Source organism: Lemur catta, chromosome 8 (genome assembly GCF_020740605.2).
Source record: "Lemur catta isolate mLemCat1 chromosome 8, mLemCat1.pri, whole genome shotgun sequence".
Taxonomy (NCBI): domain Eukaryota; kingdom Metazoa; phylum Chordata; class Mammalia; order Primates; family Lemuridae; genus Lemur; species Lemur catta.
The window spans coordinates 73,416,900-73,440,760 of NC_059135.1; the positions used below are offsets into that span (position 1 = coordinate 73,416,900).

Genomic DNA, 23,861 nt, shown 5'->3' on the forward strand with positions numbered 1-23,861 from the left:
ACAGAATGAATACTTTTATTTCATTTGTTCCCATGATAACCTTAAGAAATATGTACTCACTCAATTGACACCAAATTTCTGAAGTACAAAGTTCAAATTCAAAGTATGAACTCAACTTTCCTTCTCCTCCTTTCCTTCCTGTAGGTCCCTACCATCAAGACTATCCTTGAAGAAGGAAGAGGATGTGGAATATTTATACTGTACATAAGGGGTAGAGAACAAATAGAAGGGAAGTATTGGAGGAAGCAGAGTGAATTACTGGAGGCATCCACAGAAGAGATAATTTTTTAGGCTCCTTTTTAGATTTATATGATTCCTTATGTTTTGATAATAAGAATTTAGGGGAAGCAGTGACAGAAACATAATCATAACATCAGTGGTCAAACTCTAAGAAACACAGGGAAAGTAGTCAAAGGAGTCATCTATTTATTTGCTTAGTTGTCCACTAGGCAAGGACACAGTTGTTCTCAACCAGCAGTAATTTGGTACCCTAGGGGACATTTGTCAATGTCTATAGATAATTTTTTTCTTCATAAATACATTTTGTTGAGATATAACATGAACATTTAAAAGGTGTACATATCAGGCCAGGTATGTTGGCTCACACCTGTAATCCCAGCACTTTGGGAGGTTGAGGTGAAAGGATTGCTTGAAGCCAGGTGCTTGAGACCAGCCTGAGCAAGAGCAAGACACTGTCTCTACTAAAAATAGAAAAATTGGCTGGGTTTGGTGGCTTACACCTGTAGTCCCAGCTACTCTGGGAGGCTGAGGCAGGAGGATCACTTGAGCCCAGGACTCTGAGGTTGCAGTGAGTTTTGCTGATACCACTGCACTCTAGCCCCAAGCAACCAAGTGAGACCCTATCTCAAAAAAAAAAAAAAAAAATTAATTGAATTAAAAAATAAAGTGTACAAATCATACACATAGAGCATGATGAATTTTTATGAAGTAAATACACCCATGTACACCCATGTAACCAGTATAACCAGAATTTTTATGAAGTAAATACACCCATACACCCATGTAACCAGTATAAGATCAAATAACAGAATAGGACCAGTACCCTGGAAACTTCCCTTAGAACCCCTCCTATGAAGAGTACACGCACATGAGTGTGCATGTACTCTACTGGCATCCAGTGGGTAGAGGTGAGGAATGTTGCTAAACATCCTACAGTGCTCAAGAAAGCCCCTAATGACAAAGAATTATTCGTTTCACAATGTCAGTAGTGCCAAGAGTAAGAACCTGTGTCATATAACTCCAGATGTGCTTCTCTCTTTCAGTTCAATCATGAATGATAATAGTTAGAGGGGCTAAACTTTGGTGGAAGTGATTCACTGAGAAAATAATTTGAATGATTACTGAAGGCAAAAATTGGGGTAAAGTTCCTAAAGAAACACAGTGACCTGTATATGACCCCTAGAAATTTTAAATACTGCAATGAAGATTTAAGATGAAAATTAATCTAGTTCATTGGTATTTGTGGACATCTGTCCCCTGTGGCTGCCCCAAAGTTTTGATCATTTTTCTTATATTTTGGTAATGTTTTACAAAATGACTCCAATGTTCTTAAGGTAGAAATCAGAAAACTAGCATTCCCACATTGTTTACAACAAGGCAGGTACCCTAGGTCACAGCAATCAACCCCACAGAGTATGGTTTGAAATTGGAAGCAAACAACCTGAGGATGCAACTCTTCTTGGGGGACCTGATTTGTTGGAGGGGTTGTCGAGTTCTTTGGGGATGACAGTGGTATTCAGACACATGCACTGTAAGTGCTGGGTACAGTGGAAATAGTGTTTTTGCTAGAGCAGCTCCTGGAAGGCACTTGTACAATGTTACCGACTGGGCAACTTCAGGACAGCTCTCTGGTCCTGTTGATGTCTGTTAGCTACTTAACTGATAGCTTTTAATATGTCCCTTTTATTGTTAAACTAGATAGAGAGAAATATGTTTATAATAAAGAATGTTGATCAGTAGAAAAATATAAAATGTAAGAAATATTTCTTCCCTAAATTCTTTTGTATATAGTTACTAAAGATTCAGCAGTAGGCCTATGACATGCTATTAAACGAGGGTGTTTTAGAGCTGGTGAGTACAGTATTTTAACTAATGACATGTATTATACTCTGAAGAGGATGCTAAAATATGAAAAGTCCAGGGTTGTGACATTCAGGATCAATATTTAACATAATATTTATACATAGCAGGCATTAGATAATGTTAGCTAAGAAGTTAAATGAATTCAAAATAATATCACTAAGTTGGATGAATGATCAATTACTTAAAATAATATTATTTTCTAATGTTAAGAAAAAAGCACACAAAGAAGTAAAAAGAAAAGAAATAATCTAAAATGTAAGTATAGTCATATGCATGGCAGAAAGGAAGCTAGATATGATAATTCAAGAGGACAGTATAATTTGGACTATTATTATTTTGTATTGATTGTATCAATTTGCATATCTGCCTGAAAGATCATCGTCCTCAGTATCCCAGAGTCCTGAGAAGAGCTACTCTGTCCTCCCCACCTTAACTTCAGGGTGAGGGAGCGAGCAGACTGGTCACCTTCATGCTCTCCTACTGTGGGAAAACACTGAAATGGAAGGTCAACAGGGGCTAGGCCTCGATTTTCTTCTTTTTAGTATCACTTTAAATTTTAGATTATACTTAGAAAGTGTTCAATAAGCACTTATTAACTAACTATAATTTATGGCAGTTAAAAAAAAACCTAGTGGAGATCTTAGAATCCTAGCAGTTAAAAAAAACCTACTGGACATCTTAGAATCCTAACAAGAAAAATAGAACCTAGTCTCATATTGCTCAAGGGTCTTTCACATCATAAGGGATAATTAGATGACTGAGGATTGTTAAACATCTACATATACATTCAGAATTGTTCCACCCTCTGTCTGACTTTGTATTAAAAGATATGTGGGCATATGCATTTTCATGTGTATGTATACAGACAGACATAGACATATTTACTTTGGAACAAGTAAATGGGCCTTGTGTGCAACATACTGAGTTCTGTACTTAGTACTTGTACTTGTGTGCAATGTGCAACATTTTGAGTTTGGCAGATTGGCATCTAGTAAGTCACTCTAACCCAATCAAACATTGCAGTATATAGGTTGAGTATCCCTTATCTGAAATGCATGGGACCAGAAGTGTTTTGGATTTCAGGCTTTGGAATATTTGCATTATACATACTAGTTCAGCATCCCTAATCCAAAAATCCAAAGTCTGAAATATTTCAATGAGCATTTCCTTTGAACCTCACATTGGTGCTTTAAAGTTTCAGATTTTGAAGCATTTTGGATTTTCAGACTAGGGACACTCAACCTGTATTATGTTACTACTGAAATCAGGTAAGCCTAGATTCATTACTTAAAAGCAACACACTGAACAAGGAGAGAGGGTAGAAGGCCACAAAGTCAGATGAAGTATTATGAATCATTCTAATTTATAAACATAAAAAAGGATAATAGTCCCCTGATCACTAATGAGAGTAGCTTATTTGATTTGTGTTTTCATTAACGATCTTTTAATAAATGTCACTCATCATAAGAGTCTCTAAAAAAGATGTACATATAGACAGAAGGCTGTCCATTTTTTTGGTTTAAACCATCATAAATATTTATGCCACATCTGTACCATTAGTTTGAAATTTTGAAAATCTTAAAGACTCTAACATAGTATGGTCCAGACAGTCTTATGGTTTATCTATTACTGAAAGGATAATATATATAATGTAAGATAAATGAAAGCTAAAATGGTATTTGTAAAACTTGTCCTTTCAGTAACAAATATAGAAGGACATGTCTGTATTGTTCCCCACGACTGATGCAAATCAGCAAAGATCATTACTGTGTTATGCCATTATCTCATTATCCAATATATACTTCTCACTGTAATGCAATGTTATCACTGAACAAGAACTATTATACCCTGAATTGACTGAAATTTACCAAAATCATGAGTGGAAATAAAATATAAATCAATAAAATCTTATCAAAGATATTGATTCTGTTAGCTCTCTGAAAGCTTTGAATATTGATGCCTATTCAAAAATAGGCCTTCTTGGTTTCCTGTGGTATTATAGAACTGATTTTTCATTTTTTACTAAAGTCTGTTTTTTCACCAAAGTTAAAATTCAATTTTGTAGCCACGTCAAAATATAATTCGTTAAAAATGTAGATAAGGAGTATATACAGGTAACTATGTGTTTATTACAACATGTAACCAAAAGAAAAGATGCAGGTCTTTGTTACATTACAGAGAGCTAATTAGAACAACTGCTCAGAGGCTAAATTACTGTTCCTCAGTTGCCTTGCTAGCAGAGTTAGTGGAAAAATCAGAGGAAGAATTATAGAAAATAACAATGACGGTCCAACATCCCAACTTTAAGAACAAGTGACTTTCTATGAAGTCTTTTTTTCATAATCTTTAACTATTAAACTATCCAAGCTTCCTAAGCCCACTATATTGTCTTCCACTTACCTCATTTCACTTAAATTCACATTCTCTTTGCTCAGCTTTCTCAACCTCTTATCTTTCATCTTAATTCTACATTCCCACTGTTTCTTATATTTGGCAATCTCCCTTTCTGTTCAAGGTCTTTTCTCCAAGGTCACCACTACTACCTTTCAGAAACAATGCATCATAACGCTTTTCCTACTGGTGAAGGCTCATGGTATAAGCATGAATGTACTGTTCTTGTCACACAAGGATGAAGCTAATGATCTAACAACCATTTAGTAGGCCATGAATCTGAGTTGTGTTTCTAGTAGTAAAAGATGGATTTTCACTAATAAACCCATATTTTTTCCCCTGCATCCTTCTGAAAGCCAATGCTATGTTTGTGTGGCCTGAACTGGTGTATACCAGTTAACCCACAAAGAGCCCAACAATCAGAAGAAATAGAAAAAATATTTTCTTAGGAAAAATACCTTTGTTATTATTTTAAGTATCTAATATAAATAAGATTATATTTGTTGTTAACATTTTACGACATCCTGGACATTCAATGAACTGGTAAGGTTAATAAAACTAATGTTTATTTTGACCTAAGCTGATGTGGATCACAAAATTCACTTCATATTTTTCTAATCCTATCTTTGGTAATCTAAATCACTGACTTCCACAACTACCCAGTATGGGTTAGGAGTTCTTACTACATATCTCCATAGTGTATTTTGCTTACTTTGATCACATTTATTATATTGTATTGTCATGGTTCAGTTTGCTTGTCTCAAAAAACTTGAGAATGGGAACTGTATCTTCCATGTGTATAACTTTAACCACAGTAGGAGGCACATATGTATATGATTTAAGCTGAATGAATAAAAAAATACAAGCCAAAGCAGCTTTCTCAACAGGGCATTCCATCACCAACACCAAGGGTAAATTTAATATGTTCATGTTTTTACAGGAAGGCCACTAGGTGTATAAGAGAATCATACTATGGGTAGAGGGAAAAAAATCATTTTTCTATTCCTGATGGAGTTATTTTTTTGGACTTACACAAATCAGGAGTCCAGAGAACCAAAAATAGCTCTCTCATTAAGTGAAAGAAGATGATGAAACCATCTGATACAATAAACAGGCTTCAACTTGAAATTCTGTGCCCTTCTTACCCACTCTAAGTTATACATTTCTTACTAAAAGATCATACAGTTTAGGGAAGCTTTAACAAAATCTTGAAAATCTTGGAAGTTCTGGAATTAACCTAGTATTTATAGCCCAGCTTCCTAGAGTATTCTTTTTCTCCATCTGCTGGTTGTTGATATGGTGTAACTGTATAGCCAGATTACAGAGAAAGAGCAAGAGTTTCTCCCTCTTAACATGTTACAATAAAAATTCCAGCTTCATCTCCTCGTGTGAGACAGTCATTCTCTTGCTAAAAAAAAAAAAAAAAAAAAAAAATCTAATTGAGAAAAAAAAAAGTAGGTCAACACTGATGCTTAATTCTTTCTATTGTAAATAAGAGCTCCAAGATTTAACTCCATATAATAATTTTACATAATGGTACATGACCATTTTCTCATAGAAATTATATGGTCATTAATAGGGAAAGAATATTAAAATGTTTTGTCCAGTATATTTTGAATGCAGACTTTAAAATTCTTGGTGGAATTTAAAAAAGTAAGATACAGTGGAAAATAAAAATATTCATTTGTGATTGTAAAAGAAAAAAGAAAAATTATTAAAATATTTATTTGTTGAAATGCTTATACATTTACTTTTTGTTGGAAAGCTATTAAATTTTCCATGAGGAAACAATCCTTTATCTCTTTTAACATTTACAGTGTTAACAATAATAATATTCCTTCTTACAAAGAAGCATCAAAACAATTTTAAAATCCTGCTTCAAATATACTCATATTCACAATGACTTGGTTCCTAGTTTATCCCTCTTACATACACTTTTGCTTTGTTTTAGAGGCTCATTCAAAAATAATAGCAGGTGATATATGAATCTATAATAATATTTTTTCTGTGGATTATCTATTAAATGGTAAATGTCTTTTTAAAATTAGGTTATAGTACAATTTAGTCATTTGGAATTTACTTTGACTTATCAACCCGCATTGTCAAAATAACCAAAAAGTACTATTTGACTTCTAAACAGAAAAGTATAATACCACATATCTGGGAATAAAGGCCAGATAGCTCCTAAGTACAAAGAAGGCAGAATTTATATTTTGAGAAAGGTAAAGGAAGTAAAACATAATGTAAATATATATATTGTGCCAGGCTTTTAAAAATTGTGATATACTTAAAATATTTAAAATTGATATATTAATAATTATCCCATTTTAAAAATAAAAACATACTATGGCAATTTATGACACAAAGCAAGTATCAACAACTAGGCAATCTCTGGTACACAGAAAGTCTTAAAAAACATGTTTCTCAATTTAATACATAACTTATCACTTTTCATACATTTAACACACTTATCACCTTTAATATGTAACTCTATAACTTTATAGAATGGTGACAATGATTTAGTATAAAATGTAGAAGAAAAAAAATGTTCCTGGATGAAGCTTTTGTTACATTTGAATTAGCCAGGTAAAGTGAGGGATGAAGAATGAGTAAATGTGTAGTAGGAGGCACGGGAGTTGGGGAGAGAATGTATATAGCAGTTTTATGTATCTTTTGAAATAACTATTTATTGTGCATCCTCTAAGTGCATTCACTTAAAATATTAGTATTCTGAATTCATATGGTATATTGAACATAAAGAATTTAATATGGCTCACAAATATACTATAAATTACCTTTTCTTGAGGGAGGGAAATTAGTCACCATAATAATTTGCTTTATAATTTTATTGATTTGGACAAAGACTAAGGGATAAATTTCTAAGGTTTGGCCTTCTAATATGAATGTTCTTTTCTCACATATCTGGAACAATGTGACCCAGTACATTGAAATAGATTCGGGAAACACTGATTTGGAAGAAACGAAGAGCAAATTCAACCAGCAGCTGGAAACAAACCAGACCTAGATTTACTATTCAATTCTAGGAAGTTTCTAGTCCCAATAACTCTTCCATGCCCACTCCCAACAAGGTATTACTATGCTCTGTCCCATACTTTGTTTAGAGACTTCACTTTGGGTTACTCTCTTGCATTTGTTTATTGTTTATTTGCTGGTTGCATCTGATTCATTTCAGCTTCTGCCTCACCCTGGTGCATTCCTTACTTATTTCTGTCTCTCCTTAAATTCAGATTTGATTCTGGGCTCTGAGTTTCCAGCTTATGGCCTTAAACATCTCAATACTGATTCTGGTCATCCGCCTTTTTACTTTGCATTTCTCCCTGGCTAAACAAAGAAACCTATGAATTTCTTTGGCAAGCTAATCTTCTTTCTGTCATCAAGAGTACAGACAAAACTACAGAGTTGATCCTTAGCATATCTGTGCTTTAATTTTCTCATCTAAGAATTGTGACATTATCATTTTTATTTTATAATTTTTTGCAATAAATAAAGAGAAAAAATAGATTCTTTCAGTATATATATGATTCTCTACCTCAAAGTCAATTACCTGTGCATATGCCTTAACTCACTCAATGCTTTCCTTTCAGGGTTTTATTTTTCATACAGAAGTATTAAAGGATGAAATAGCTTTCCATACTGGGAGAGTATGACTTCTTGATGTAAAAGCTGATTTTTAGAAAGAGATGTTGTACTCCAACAACTCCATAGGAAAAAATAAAATAATCCAATTAAAAATGGGCTACAGAAATGCAAAGACATTTCTCAAAAGAAGACAAACAAATTGCCACAGGGATATGAAAAAGTGCTCAACATCATTAGTCGTCAGAGAAATGTAAATCAAAACTACAATGAGATATCCTCTCACCCCAGTTAAATTGGTTTTATCAAAAAGACAGGTAATGCTTGAAGCTCTGATTCGGTGAGGGCAGGGGCAAGGGCAATATACGTAACCTAAACTTTTGTACCCACATAATATGCTGAAATAAAAAAAAGAAGAGGAAAAAAAAGACAGATAATAACGAATGCTGGTGAGGATGTGGAAAAATGAAACCCTCCTACACTGTTGGTGAGAATGTCAGTCAGTGCAGCCACTGTGGAAAACAGTATAGAGGTTCCTGAAAAAACTGAAGATAGAACTACTATGTGACCCAGCAATTGCTGAGTATATATCCAAAGGAGAGGAAATAATTATATTGAATGCACACTCATGTTTATTGCAGCACTATTCACAATAGCCAATATTTGGAATCAACCTATGTTTCCATCAATGAATTTCCAACCTATGTTTCCATCAATGAATCAACCTATGTTTCCAGCAATGTTTCCACATTTCCATCAATGTGGTACATCTATACAATGGAATATTATAAAGCCACAAAACAATGAAATCCTGCCATTTGCAACAACATAGATGGAACTAGAGAACATTATGTTAAGTGAAATAAGCCAAGTGCAGAAAGACAAATCTCGCATGTTGTCACTCATGTGTGGGAGCTAAATATTAAAAACAATTGATCTCATGGAGACAGAGTGGAGTGATGGTTACCATAGGCTGGGAAGGGTAGTGGAGAGTGGGGGATAAAGTGGAGATTGTTAATGGGTGTAAAAATATAGTTAGATAGTTAGAATGAACAATATTTGATAGCACAACAAGGTGACTATAATCAAGAATAAATAAGAGTATACTTTAAAATAACTAAAAGGATGGAATTGGAATGTTCCTAACATAAAGAAATAATAAATGCCTGAGGTGACGTACACCTCCAATTACCCTGATTTGATTAATTCACATTGTATGCCTATATCAAAATATCACATGTACCCTATAAGGATATACAACTATTAGGTACCCATAGGAATTAAAAATAAAAAAAATTAAAAAAAAAGAAAGACACTTGAGGTCAGAAGTTCAAGACCAGCCTGAGCAAGAACAAGACCCTACCTCTATAAAAAAATATAAAAATTCATCAGGTGTGATGGTGTGTGCCTGTAGTCCCAGTTAGTAGGGAAGCTGAGGCAGGAGGATCGCTTGAGCCTAGGAGTTTGAGGTTGCTGTGAGCTATGATGACACCACTGCATTCTAGCTAGGGCGACAGAGAGAGAGAAACTGTCTCAACAACAACAACAGTGAAAGATGCTCTATACCAATTTGAGAGATGATAAAATTAGCTTTTCTTGATGAATATAATTTTACAATGCAGACTCTGGATAATATTTTATTTTTTAAAAATTCAACAGAATACAGAATTCACCTCAAATTAAGAAATGGCAACAGATCAATTGTGCCCTATTGTGGTCAAATTTCTAAATTTAGCAGATTAACATAATTCAAATACAAAGTAAATAGTGAGGGGAAAACCCATAAGTCTTCCCATGATTTAAAACTAAAAAATGAACATTGATTGCATATGCATTTTAACTGAAATATGAAAGCATTACATTTTTTATGTAGTTATTTTTTGAATATTTCTAACAATATTTTAATGCCAGCTTAAAAATGATTATATAGACTATCAGAGACCTTTTAAAATACCAGCAATATTAAACAGTGTGCACCCTGCAATTCTAGCATGTGGAACCAGAATGTTTCTGCGGTTTCACAGTAAATATCAGCAATGCAGCACACTCCACCTAGATTTTCAATATCTAGGTCACATGAACTACTTTGAATACTGTGAATAGGAAAAAAAAAAGCAGGAATATTTCTGTATAGCCACCAAAAATCATAATAATATTGAAATTATGAAAAAACCTAGCATACCATGATTTTTAAAATAATAATTTTTACATATAAATGAAGATAGTAGCCTAAAAAAAATGAACCTCTCATCTATTATGTAAACTGAATAAAACATTTGAGGAGTGTTATGTACTTACTGAAATGTTTTTTATTTTTTCTGCTCTCTCAGATGTGTATGTGTATACTGAATGAATGGTCAGGAGCAGATAAGAAGTACATATCCTAAAAATAAAAGTATTGTTAATCAAAAAGCATATGCAATTTAGGGGAAAATCCTGCAATAGTTAGCAGTAAACAGAAACTATAGCTTGCACTTAAAGGCAAATAAATATGATAATATTTGAAATTATAATCTTTTTTATTGATATGAAAGAGACATAGAAGGTTTATAATATATTTTAATTATGAAAAATGCACAATGCTTTTATAATTTCTTTTAGTCATAATCACATAATTACAGATATTTGCAGACTGGACTGGTCTTTAGTCTAATTTTGTTATTTTCCTTGAAATTTACTGAATTTATTAGGTTACAGATTTAAAGTTTCTCCTTGCTCTTTCTCTAAATTTTCATGTGAAGGACAGGAAGCAAATATGCTTTTCAGCAAAACAAGAGTCCCTAATAGTCTATAATAAAACTGCTACCACATATAAGTTTTACAGACATGTAGTTCTCTTTAAGGGAGATAGAAGTTAAAACAACTTGTCCAAGTGCACTTTTCTTAGTCTATTTGAAAGGCAATAAATAAAGGGCAATCATATGTCACTACAACAATTATGATGGGTAACAATGAAAAGCCACATTTAAATGAGTAAGATTTATAGAGATAGTACTTTGATAAAGAGATTATCTATATTATCAAAAAGATCTACACAACTGGCTATAATCAATGGCTGTTTCTTTAATGGCATGAAAACTTTCAAGTTTCTTTTAATCAAGTACACAAAGTAGCTCCTTAAGACTGCAAAGTCTTAAGACTTAAGAAAGCAGGAAAAATACTTTTTTCATGTAACAATCCATTAATTGGCAATGGTTTCCTTTTAAAGCACCAAAATTTTCATATAAATACAAGTTAGGGGATTTTGATTAGAGAATTCACTCTAGTTATGGAGATATTTTAGAGGTGGCTTAAAAACAGGTATATTGGGCCGGGCACAGTGGCTCATGCCTGTAATCCTAGCACTCTGGGAGGCCGAGGCGGGAGGATTGCTAATGTCAGGAGTTCAAGACCAGCCTGAGCAAGAGCAAAACCCCGTCTCTAGTAAAAATAGAAAGAAATTAGCTGGACAAATAAAAATATATAGAAAAAAATTAACCGGGCATGGTGGCGCATGCCTGTAGCCCCAGCTACTTGGGAGGCTGAGGCAGAAGGATTGCTTGAGCCCAGGAGTTTGAGGTTGCTGTGAGCTAGAGTGACACCACGGCACTCTAGACTGGGCAACAAAGTAAGACTCTGTCTTAAAAAAAAAAAAAAAAAAAGAAAAGAAAAACAACAGCAACAACCAAAAAACAAAAACAGGTATATTGTATATAGAAAAGGGCAAAAATGAACATTATATATTTTATCTCATTTTAGTCATCACTGCCACCCTATGAGATAGAATTTTGATCTTCATTGCTGTTAACTAACTGTAAGTAAAAGACTATACATTTCTAGAAGCCCAAGGCTGGTTTAATGCTAATTTTTTGCTATTCAGTGCAAAATAACATTTATGTTCAAGGATAATAGATGGGCTGGAATCAAGTGATAGGCAGAAAGCACTGGTAAAGTAGGTAGGGATTAAATTATTTCTGAAAAAAGTCACTTTGGTTTTGGCCTGGGGAATAATTATATTTTGCTTTCAATAGGAGAAAGTACTGTATTTAACTTGTTCCTAGGTGACTGCATTATTTAAATATTAATGCACTTATTTGTTTATATCTAAGAATATATTAATAATGTCATTATTTTAATAAATAGCTTAATTAGCTATGTCTTGTGTGGTGTTGTAAGCATCACATAATTACATGCAGGAAAACCAAGTTTGTTAGTGTATGCTGCTATAATTAAAACCCTATTTAGAGTGATTTTTGTGAAATGCCATTTGATCTGGTCATTTTTCTGCTTACAAACTTTCAATGATTTCTAGTTAAAGATGGCAGGTAGACTGCACGTGTTTTTACTTTTTTAAAGACCCATTAAAATGATAGTACAGGAATAAAAAAACAAATTATAACACAAGAGAGGGAGGATAGGCCATCAACAGATGAGACATTTCAATACATTAATGTGAGCAGGAAAATAGAGAGGAACTGCTGACATGGGCACAGGAAGCCTAGGTCTATAGTAGACAGGACTTGTCAATCTGTAGAACCTCAGAGAGGTTCAGGGACTTAGAGATGCTTGGTTAGAGGGCAGCAGTGAGAGGTGGGGCCAAAAATGGGGAGATTAACTGAATATTTGTATTAATATAAGGAATAGCATCTCCATCCATTGGAGTAAGGCATTTATTTCCCAAGCAAAAATTAAAGGGTTCCTTTTGGAAGAAATCAATCCTAAAGTAAAGAATAACTTGGTGTCTAGCCTGGAAAGGACTCTCTAATGTCTATAATGGCTAGTTCCCTGGCCCAAGCACCCCAAAGCACCTGAAACCAGGAAAAGCTGATTTTGTATGCAAAGTTTCCAATCAGCCACTTATTGTTTCACTGTTAAATATGAACCTGTAAGTAAGGGTTGCCAGATAGTTCAAGAAAGCCTCCTGCATAAAAGAAAGAGAAATAATGATAAATAAACAGAAAAAGAAGATAAACCATAAGAAAAGTTTTATTTAGGGGAAAAAAGTGAACTTTAAAAAGAACTCTATGGGACTTGAGTGTGCATGGATTTGGGTAAAAAGAAAGAGGAATAAAAAGTAAAAAAAATAAATAAATAAAAGTAAATAAATAAATAAATAAAAGTCTACTATTATGTACCCATGATAAAAAAACAGAAGAAGAACTCTAGCTAGTATCTTCAGGAACAGTGAGAAAATATCAGATGCATAAAATAATAATGATGATGGGGCCAGGCGCAATGGCTCATGCCTATAATCCTAATATTCTGGGAGGCCAAGGCAGGTGGACTGCTTGAGGCCAGGAGTTTGACACCATCCTGAGCAAGAGTGAGACCCCATCTCTACTAAAAATAGAAAAAAATAGCCAGGTGTGGTGGTGCACACCTGTAGTCCCAGCTATTGGTGTGGCTGAGGCAAGATCCCCTGAGCCCAGGAGTTGAGGTTGTAGTGAGCTATGATGATGCCACTGCACTCCACCCGGGGCAAGAGAGCAAGATTCTGTCTCCAAAAAAAAAAAAAAAACAAAAACACGATGATGATTGTAATAGTAACGATAATAGCAAATACATACAAGGCCTACTACATTCCAGTTATCATCCTTAGTGTTTTACATTTATTAACTCAATTCTCAGAATTCTGAGATAGGTATACTATTATTATCTTCATTTCAGAGGAGGACAGAAACAGAGAATTTTAAACTGCTCAAGATCACAGAGATGTGGGAGATGGGTATTCAAATTCAGTCAGTCTGGCTCCAGAAACTGTACTTTTAACCACTACCCTCTTCTTCTTAAAACAATCAAACAAACAAGTGACAAACAGGAACCAAAGAGAATATTAAAGACTTTTAAAAAATGAAAACATAATTTTATATTTCAACCCTTCTATGAAGCTTTTTTTCTTTTGCTTTGGGAGTTGAGAACATTTCCAAGAAGTAGATTAAAAAAAAAAAGGAAGAGAAAGTATCATTGAAAAGATGAGACTTTAGATGGTCATTTCATGTGCTCCATCATAGAATAATGGAATTTACAGAAGGAAAGAACAAGAAAAAGGTGGGGGGGGGTGGGAGGAAATTACTAATAAAATAATAAAAGGTAATTTTCTAGGGATGAAGGACACAACTTCTTAGAAGAAAATACCCACTGAATAAAACATGAATGGAAAAAAGCCTACACCTAGACACATATTAGGGATTGCAAAACATCAAGAAAAACAAACAAGAGTAGACCTTAAAAGCCAGAGGAAAAGAGCAGATGATCTACAAAAGACTAAAGCTAGTATCAATGAATTTTAGAAGACAATGAAGCATTAACTTCCCATTTCAGAGGGGAAGATGATTTGTAACCTGGAATCCCAGAGAAACTAGAATTAAGATGACAAATACTTAGATGGTAGTAAAATCATAGTCTTTACAGGTGTTGCCTTTTCTACAACTTTTAACAGAATGGTTGTTAAGACTATACCATAAACAAGAAGTCAGCAGTTTTTAGACAGTCTCTGATATAGAGCAGGTAGCCAAAAATAGCACCTTCTAAATGTGTGCTAAAATTTAAATTAGAAAAATTGAAAAATTACTTAGGTAATAAATATAACCAAAAAAGACTACTTGGCACTGTAATTAATCATTAATTAAAATAATAGTTCTTGCCAGCTGGGTATATGGCACTGTTTTAGCTACTAAGATTACAGTAATGATGAGAAAAATAATAAAGAAAATCAAACAAATTAATTAGAATAGATAATCCTACCTTCTTGAATCTGACAGTCCAGTGAGGGAGAGTGACAATCATTTCATTAAGTAAAATAAAAATATGTAATTTATATTAACAACAAGGACCATGAAGAAAAATATAACATGGAAAGCAGAGCAAGAGTCCCAGGTAAGCGAGTTGCTATTTAAAATAGGATGGCCAGGGAAGGCCTTACGGAACAGCTACCATTTGGGTTAAGAACTTAAGAAAAAGAGGAATCAAGTGATGTGATCATCTGAGTGAATTTATGTTTCAGGTAGAGGGAATAACAAATGGAAAAGCCCTTTGCACATGTAAATGCTTAATTATGGTTATAAAGTAGATATAAATGGCATAATTTGAGAAATACAGAAATGAAAGAACTGATAACAAAGCCATGAAGGGAGAGCAGCTGAAGAAGAAGGTGGGTTTACTAATATCCTCATCTGACAGAGGGGATAATCACAAAGCAGCATTGATAGTTAATGGGACAAATAATAAAATAATTATTAGTTTATAATTCATATTTACAACAGAGAAACTAAAAACAGAGATAAAACTAAAGGGAGATTGATAGGGACAGAAAGGTGGAGGTGGGGTAGGGTGAGTCAGTGTATAATACCTCCTTTATGTGTCTGTGTTAATATATGATGTCTAAAAGTGATAAATAAAAATTTTGAGGTAGAAGCAAATTACTTTTGCCTGGATAAATGAAGATAAATAGCAAAGAAAAAGTGGCAAGAAAAGTGAACCTTAAGTGGGAAAAGCTGGGTCAAAGAAGCATTGATTTTTTAACCAGGTGCATATATTAATTTGATTTAAACACACACCTACTCACACACACACCCTCCATCACTCCTAGGATAAAGGTCAGAATCCTAAGCATGGCCTACAGGGCCCTGCCTACCTCACCAGCCTCCCTCATGCCACCTTCCCCTGCACTCTCTCCTGTAACCATGTTGGTTTCTTTTTAATTCCCCGAGCAAGTTAGGCCCTGGAAGCTTCCCTATATGCTATTCCCTCTATCCGAAATGTTCTTGGCCCAATGTTTCCCATCTCCAGTGCCAACTTATCCATTAAGCACAGTAGGCACAGTGCCTAGGGTTCACAATATTTTAAGAGGCCCACGAAAATGTTTTAATTTCTTTTAAAATAAGAAGGAAAAAAAGAACTTTTATGTCAAAGGAAAAATTTTTAGTATACAATATTAATATGTTCATCTTTATACCACAGAAGTTACAAAACATAATTTTTAATTTTTTTATGGAAGGGGCCCATGAAGGCGAAGTATCTAGAGCCCGTAAAAATCATAATGCAGCCCTTGCCTATACTACTCTCCACTGCTACTTTACCTAATGAAATCCTACTCATCTCTCAGGTTTCAGTTAAAATTCCCCTTCTTCAGGGATGCTTTGCATGACTCTCCCACATTATGTAGGTCCTTCTCCCATCACCTTGTACTATGCAAGTGAAATAAGTAATTGTGTAATTTTGTGTTTAATAAAATCAGGAACTGTGACTACCTTCTTTATCTCTACATCCTTAGCATGAAGGATGCTTTGTATGGAGTGATATGAGACCCTGAAGGACTGAGAATTTTCCACTTTGACTCTCTCACATCCTGTCTCCAGTGGTTGTTCCTCCCCATCTCTTCTTGCACATAACTTTAGCCTCTATTTGTTCTACTCCTCCCCTCTTGATAAAATCCAGATTGCCCAAACAGTGGCTACAAATCTGCAAGAACAATTCCTTCCTCTTGCAAGAACCATCCCTGGTCAACTCTTTCCAAAACTAACTGAACTTTGGCTGAACCCTCCTATTAAAGCCCTATACATTCTGATCCTCCTCCAAATTAGAATACACCTTTGAAGGCTTCTCATGCCCAGCATTTTCAAATAAATGCTGGTCAATTTTCTTCCACAGTGGCCATTCAACGAAGTTACATAGAATGAATGGCTGCTACTTTAATTATAGGCTTGGTGCCTTGGAAGAATTAAGAAATTTTTTTAGAGCAGTCTTGCAAATCTAACCATACTAAGTAATAGTTAACATGACAGTGAGAAATAATCCTAATAATTTAAATCTGAATAGATCCAACTATTTTTATTTGTGCTAGCAGAAGAGGATAGTGGTACAGGCATTCCCACATTGTGAGCAATATCCACCTAGTTCTGCAATGGATTTTTTGTTCATGCATTTGAACTTGCATTTGAAGTTTTGGGAAGACTTTATAAGTCACTAGAAAGTTGTCCAGTTTTCCTGTCTTGCTCCTAGTTCAGAACTAATTTGTTTTCAATTTAAATAACAGCTCCTAGAATAATGTTTGACACACAGTAGGCCCTCAGTAATTATTTGCTGAATGAAACTTCAATCATTTCAAACTAGTGAGCCTCAACTAGGAACAGAAGGAAAGAGGGGTAGTTTAGGAGACATCAGTACTCTCTACCATTGCTTTGATTTAGTTTTAGTCATTATATTTGACTTATTGTAAAAACTGAATAGAAATAGAAATGATGAGATTTTACGTTTTGTCAAGGAAAATAGATTTCAAAAGGTCAAGAAAAATGGTATTAGCAGATAAAAAGCACTACCCTAAATTCTAAGTTTTTATATGTAGGGTACATTTTGAGTACAGTTTTCAAATCCTGGATTTACCAATTACTACTTAATCTCTTACATAGTCTCCTATGGACTTGGTTCCTCTCTGTGAAATTGGGGATAATAATGGAGTTGTGAGTTAGAATATGAATCAGAATAGTACTGACATATAGTAAACACTATTTCAAGCCTAGTTATTCTTCATATTATCAGATGATTACTATTACACTGCTATTTTTATTACTATTATCATCATTATTATCCCATAAATTGGGTGAGTTAAATAGTGTTTTGGTTTGTTAATTTCCTCCTTTTCACTATTTATTACGTAACTGTTTTTAAAAAGGGAGGGGATCATTCATACAACTCAAGTCAAAAAGTTTTCATGGAAGACTTACAGAAGGAAATAGCTATAAAGAGAGAAGGAAACAGGTTTTGATAAATAAAAATACATGATTAACCATGATTTTCAGACTTTAGGGCTTTTAAAATATCCCCACTAACCAGTTCATAATTTTGTATGATAAGATATGGCTAGAAGAATATTTTTGTCAAGAGATAGTAAATCAGAATTCTCTCAAATAGAAATTTCCCATGAAAATCTAACGAGAGATGAAATTTATTCTCTTTTTTAAAAAATCTTACCTTACCTCCCTTGAATAGATGCTCAGCACAGTGGAACATAATTTTCAATAGTGATTACTTTCTTGGGGTTACCATTTTCATACATAATTCCTTCTGCAGGTAAATAAAAATATATACCCAAACAATAAAAATAACAAAAAGTAGTAGTAAATAAAAGTCTACTAAGGCTTTTTGTTTAGGTAAACATTTTTCTTACCACTAAAGCTTCAGACTCCTGAGATGACCCTTGGGATAAAGTGACAGACTTAGGTTTAATTCCCCCTGGCATTTCAAACAATATCCCATAACCTAAGGATCATTTTTTGAGGATAAATGACTAGCTAGGCACACTAATGTCCCGAGGCTTTGCCTGGGGCCTATAATCTCACCTAATCATTATTCACAATCCCCCGGAAAAGCCTCAAGCTAAAATTGTGATTGCTATTTAGAACTAAACTTGCAAATTCATTTTTGAATTTCCTTTCTTCTGTTTTCATGGCTTCATTTTTTGTTTAATTCACATGCACTTTTACATACCAGCTGCAGTAAGCATTAAAGCCTAGAGCAATAATCAACCTGTTTTGAGGGTTGGCTTTCTTTACCCATTTATAAAAAGATATTCTAATAACAAAAATGCCTAAGGACTACATTGTATAATATATGCAACTGGATATATAAAGTCCTTAATGGGGATATGAGAAGCAATGATAATGGAGAAGAGTTCGGTAAAAGAATTTTGTAACACAGTTTTCATAAGCCAGCTTTTATTTGAAAAACCAAAATAATTTTTATAAATACTAAAATGAATTTAGGAATGCAATGGTCTTTGAAAACCAGGCGGTAAGTTCAAGTCAAATTATACCATAAATTTCTTTAATTAGACCTTTAACTTTTCTTACATAGGATGTAAAATATATTATTTCTTGCTTATTATTATAACATAATAATATTGCTGGTTATTATATAATATATTATTTCTTGTTCTGTCCTGCTGACATTTTCCATTCTTGCTTTATTTCTGGGATTGACCATTATGGTCTTCTTGTTCTTCTACCAACTGTCTGCTTCAGCTGACAGTGAAATGCAATTTCTTACTGATTATCACATTTAATAATTTCCTTTCTCAAACCGTAACGAGCTATCACCTCACACTTGTTAGGATGGCTATTATCAAAAAGACAAAAGATAAAAAGTGTTGGAAAGGATGTGGGAAAAAAAGAACACTTGTACACTGTTAGTGGGAGTGTAAATTAGCACGGACATTAGGGAAAACAGTATGGAGATTCCTCAAAAAATTAAAAATAAAACTACCAAATGATCCAGTAATCCCACTTCTGGGTATATATCCAAAGGAGATGAAATAAGCATGTCAAATAAAGCCTTAGTGTTAACTGCAGCACTATTCATAAGAGCAAGATATAGAATAAAAGTATCCATCAAAGGATGAATGGAAAAGAAAATGTGGTGTATATACAAGGTGGAATACTATTCAGCTTAAAAAAAGATTTGTGACAACATGGATGAACCTGGAGGACATTAAGCTAAGTGAAATAATCGGCACAAAAAGCCAATATTGCACGATCACACTTATATGTGGAATCTGAAAAAGTTAAACCACAGAAGCAGAGAATAGAGTGGTAGTTGTCAGGGGCTGAGGGTATAATTGTGGATGAGGAGATGTTGATTAAAAAGTACAAAGTTTCAGTTAGACAATATGAATAAGTTCTGTAGATCTGTTGTATAGCATCGTGACTACAGTTAAAAACAATGTATTATATACTTGAACATTGCTAAATTTCTCACCACAAAAAAAAGTATGTGAGGTGACAGATATGGTAATTTGCTTGATTTAATCATTTCACAATGTATACTTATATCAAAACATCATGTTGTATACTATAAATAATTTTTATTTGTCAATTATACATTTATAAAGCTGGGGGGGGAAGAGAGTCTCCTCTCTCAAGAACAGTGATTAAAAGTGAGAGTTATGTGTCTCAGACTGCTTGGGTTAAAGTCAGATTCCTTTCTTTCATAAAAGGGATATTAACAGGAATATTAATAGTTGTTACCTAAAAGAGATATTGTGAGGATTAAATGAGACAAATGATTTAAAATACCTGTATTTAGTAGATTGTCTCATACATAGTAAGCACAAACTTTTTTTACTTCTCAAATGTCTTCTGAGAATATTGGAAAAAAAATTTGTGTGATTTTGGACAAATGAGTTAAACTCTCTGCTGTTTTGTTTTCTCAATCATAACATGAAATGGTTTGACTATATTACCCCAAAGGTTTTTCTTAACTATAGAAACTTACATGATTTTATATAGCTATGAATAAGGTTCAGACTTATTTTCCCTCCTTATTTTTCATATGTAATGCCAATTCTTTCTGTAGTTGAGACTAATTTTGTTTTTGTATCTTTCCTCTTAGTATCAAAACAACAACTCATGCTATTTTGAACTCTTTCTGGCATTAGTTATCACAAAATATTTTCCTAATTTCCTATGATGGGCTATTATTAATAGATTCACTATCACCCCATGGAAGGCCTTGAAAAGGTATTGCCTTCTTTTGAACTGATACCTTAAAAATCAATCAGATATTAGTCACATATAATAAAACATGAAATTTTATATTCTATCTAATACAAGGATTTTTTTTTAAAAACCCAAAACCATTATGTTTCTAGAGAAAGCATATACAAAGTTTTACTCAAAACTCAAAAGCCTTGGGAAAGTCCATGGTAGTATAGTAACACAATTGAAAATTTAGGACAGTACCTTCTGAAGATAGAGAGATAATGGTGTAAAGAAGAATTATAGTTTCTAATAAGACATAACTTCAGTAAAAAAGCAAACTGAGGCTTTTTGTGTATGTTAAACATTCTGCTTTTGATCCATGAGAGATATGCAATTCTTTCTTGGTCATAAGTATTTAGTATAATTAAATTCTTATAGAGACCATTTAAAAATTATAAATTAAGTAACACTAACCTTAGCTAATGCTAATGTTTGATGTAACGCTGTAAGTATGTTGTAGTGGAAGTCAGTGATTCAGCCAGACAAATTATGGCAGATATAAACTATGGGTTAGGTAAAATTACATCTAAAGTCAGTGTACATGCTGAAATATTAACAGATGAAATGATATAACGTCTGGGATTTGCTTCAGAATAATACAGGTGGTATACATGAAACAAGAATAGCCAAGAGTTCTTAATTATTAAAGCCAGACTGAGGTACTTGCGGGTTCATTTAACTATTCTGCCAACTCCTCTATGTTTGAAACTTTCCATAATAAACAGTTAAAAATAAAGCCAAGGTACAGAGAAACACCAAAACCAGAAGCCATGAAAAAAAAATGATAGATTTAATCTCATAAAAATGCTAACCTTATATGGCAAAAATAAAGCACACAAAACATCAAAACAAAATATAAAAAAAACCATAATTGATGTATGACTTACATATCTAATATTTTTAATATGATTCCTGATTTTTATCAATCAAGAAAAAAAAATCAAAGACCCCTGGAAAAATTTGGCATGGCTCATGAATGGGATATTCATAAAAGAACTTAAAATTCAAATAAAAATATAAAAAATTCATCTCATTATTAATAATGTAAATGAAAATTAAAATGCCACATAGTCATATCAGATTTATTTAAAAATAAAACAGTTAATACCAAATATTGACAAAACTATGGAGAAAGTGGCAATCTCATACTTGCATATACTGTCAGTGCGCATGTAAATTGGTAGAGCCTTTCAATTTATTTATCCTTTGATCTACCAATTCCATCTTTAAGAATATACCATAACAGAGGGTACAATGATGGTTACCAAAGGCTGGGAAGGGTAGCAAGGAGGAGGGGATAAAGTGGGGATGGTTAATGAGTGCAAAAATGTAGTTAGATAGAATGAACAATCTTTGATAGTACAACAATGTGACCATAATCAACAATAAGTTAGGGTATACTTTAAAATAACTAAAAGAGTGAAATTGGAATATTCCTAATACAAAGAAATGATAAATACCTGAGGTGAGGGATACCCCAATTACCCTGATTTGATTCACATTGCATGCCTGTATCAAAACATCACATGTACCCTATAAATATATATAACTATTAAGTACTCATAATAATTAAAAATTAAAAAATTAAAAAAATACTAGTTTGCCAATTGATCAACACTATTATGCACATATGGGAAGTAACATTCATAGGGTGTCAGGCAGGTGGGAGGGGATGGGTAAGTCCACACCTAATGGATACGGTGCATGCTGTCTGGGGGATGGGCATGCTTGTTGGGCGGTGCAAAGTCAATTTATGTAACCAAAGTGTTTGTACCCCCACAATGCTGTGAAATAAAAATTTTAAAAAAAGAAACAAGGGGGAAATATATATATGTATATATATACACACACACACACATACACACACACACACACACACACAAACACCGTAAGTTAGCATTTTCAAAAGTGTTCAGTGGGATGTTGACAAATGTTATTTGTGCATGTGTATGTATAAATCTAAATGTAGTTTTAAATGTAAGTTCACACAATGATATTTAAAAATTTTTTCCTCTTTTTAAATTTTTTACGTTGCTTTTTCAAAAAATAAAGTTTATTTTGCAGAGTGGTGTTAGGTTCATGGAAAAATTGAGTAGAAATTATAGAGATTCCCATACACCCCTTGTTTCCACATTGCCTTCACCATTATCAACAACCTGAAGACAGATGCTATTTTAAGAAAGGATTCTATGGCCAAGTAAGTTTAATTCCTAAGACCTTGGTATATGGTACTAGTATACACTGGTACATACATCTCTAAGATAGTGAATAACAGTCCTTCCTTATGTCATGGAACCCTTTCATCAGAGAGCATGTTTAGGAACTAAGGTTCTGCAACATTTACTTTAGAAATTGTCTTTAAAAAATCATCAGACATGAGTACACATATGTACATACAAGGGTGTTCACTGAAGTCATGTTTACCACAAGGAAAAATTGGAAATATCCTAAATATTTAATAATAGTAAAATGGTTGCATGATTTATGCTATGTCTTTATACTAGAATATTATACAACCATTAAAAATGGTGATGTGGATGATATTTACTGACATAAAAAATGCTGCAATAAATTGCTAAATAATAAAAGCAGGGTAGCCACGGGGCATTCATATCCTATGGTTTCTAGTCATAATTATTATAATTATATGAATGTACATATTATGTATAATACACATATATATCAACAAGTTCAGAAAGACATACAACAAAATACATAGTTACCTCAAGTTGGTAGTATTACTATATTTTTTTGTATTATCTTTTTTAACAGTGAACAAGTATCAATTTTATACTAGAAATATTTTTTAGAGGCAATGTGTTTAAGCATCTTAACCGTTGGAGACATCTGGCATTTTAATTTATAGATGTCAGATATATTCCATATTTAATAAAAATTAAGTCCAATGACAAGAAAACTATAATTGTATGAAGAAAACACAATTCCTACCTTCTGGAGAGAAGTGATGAAAACATAACCAATGTTGTGTGAGATCCAGCAGTGTGATGGAAGCAGTAAATCTCCAGATGCTCTATGCCTTTATGAGTCCCTGTAAAGGATTATCTCTGCTCTCTGTAACAGAAATAACATAGGTACCCATATTTATTTAAAGGTTGAGTTTCAAAATTATTTAATAATATTATTTGGTATTTTCCTATTTCTAAACATCAATAAGTCTCTGGCAAAGAACCAGGGAGGATTATGGTACCAGTATCTTCGTATTTCAGAACACTATAACTACCTATTGGGAATAACTAA

The 23,861-nt window shown here is 33.3% G+C and overlaps 1 protein-coding gene across 6 annotated transcripts in view; it reads right to left on the minus strand.

Annotated features, from left to right (window-relative positions):
- MBD5 (methyl-CpG binding domain protein 5) overlaps window positions 1–23,674 on the minus strand; it is a 125,297-nt gene extending 101,623 nt beyond the window's left edge. For 5 of the 6 annotated variants that reach the window (XM_045559493.1, XM_045559492.1, XM_045559490.1 and 2 more), the window contains exon 1: window positions 23,553–23,674. The gene's annotated coding sequence lies outside the window, so the exon portion shown is untranslated. Of the gene's footprint in view, window positions 1–18,044; window positions 18,064–23,552 lie in introns of those variants that run through there. The other variant, XM_045559489.1, reaches the window with a different exon arrangement.
- Between the last annotated feature and the right edge of the window lie 187 nt (window positions 23,675–23,861).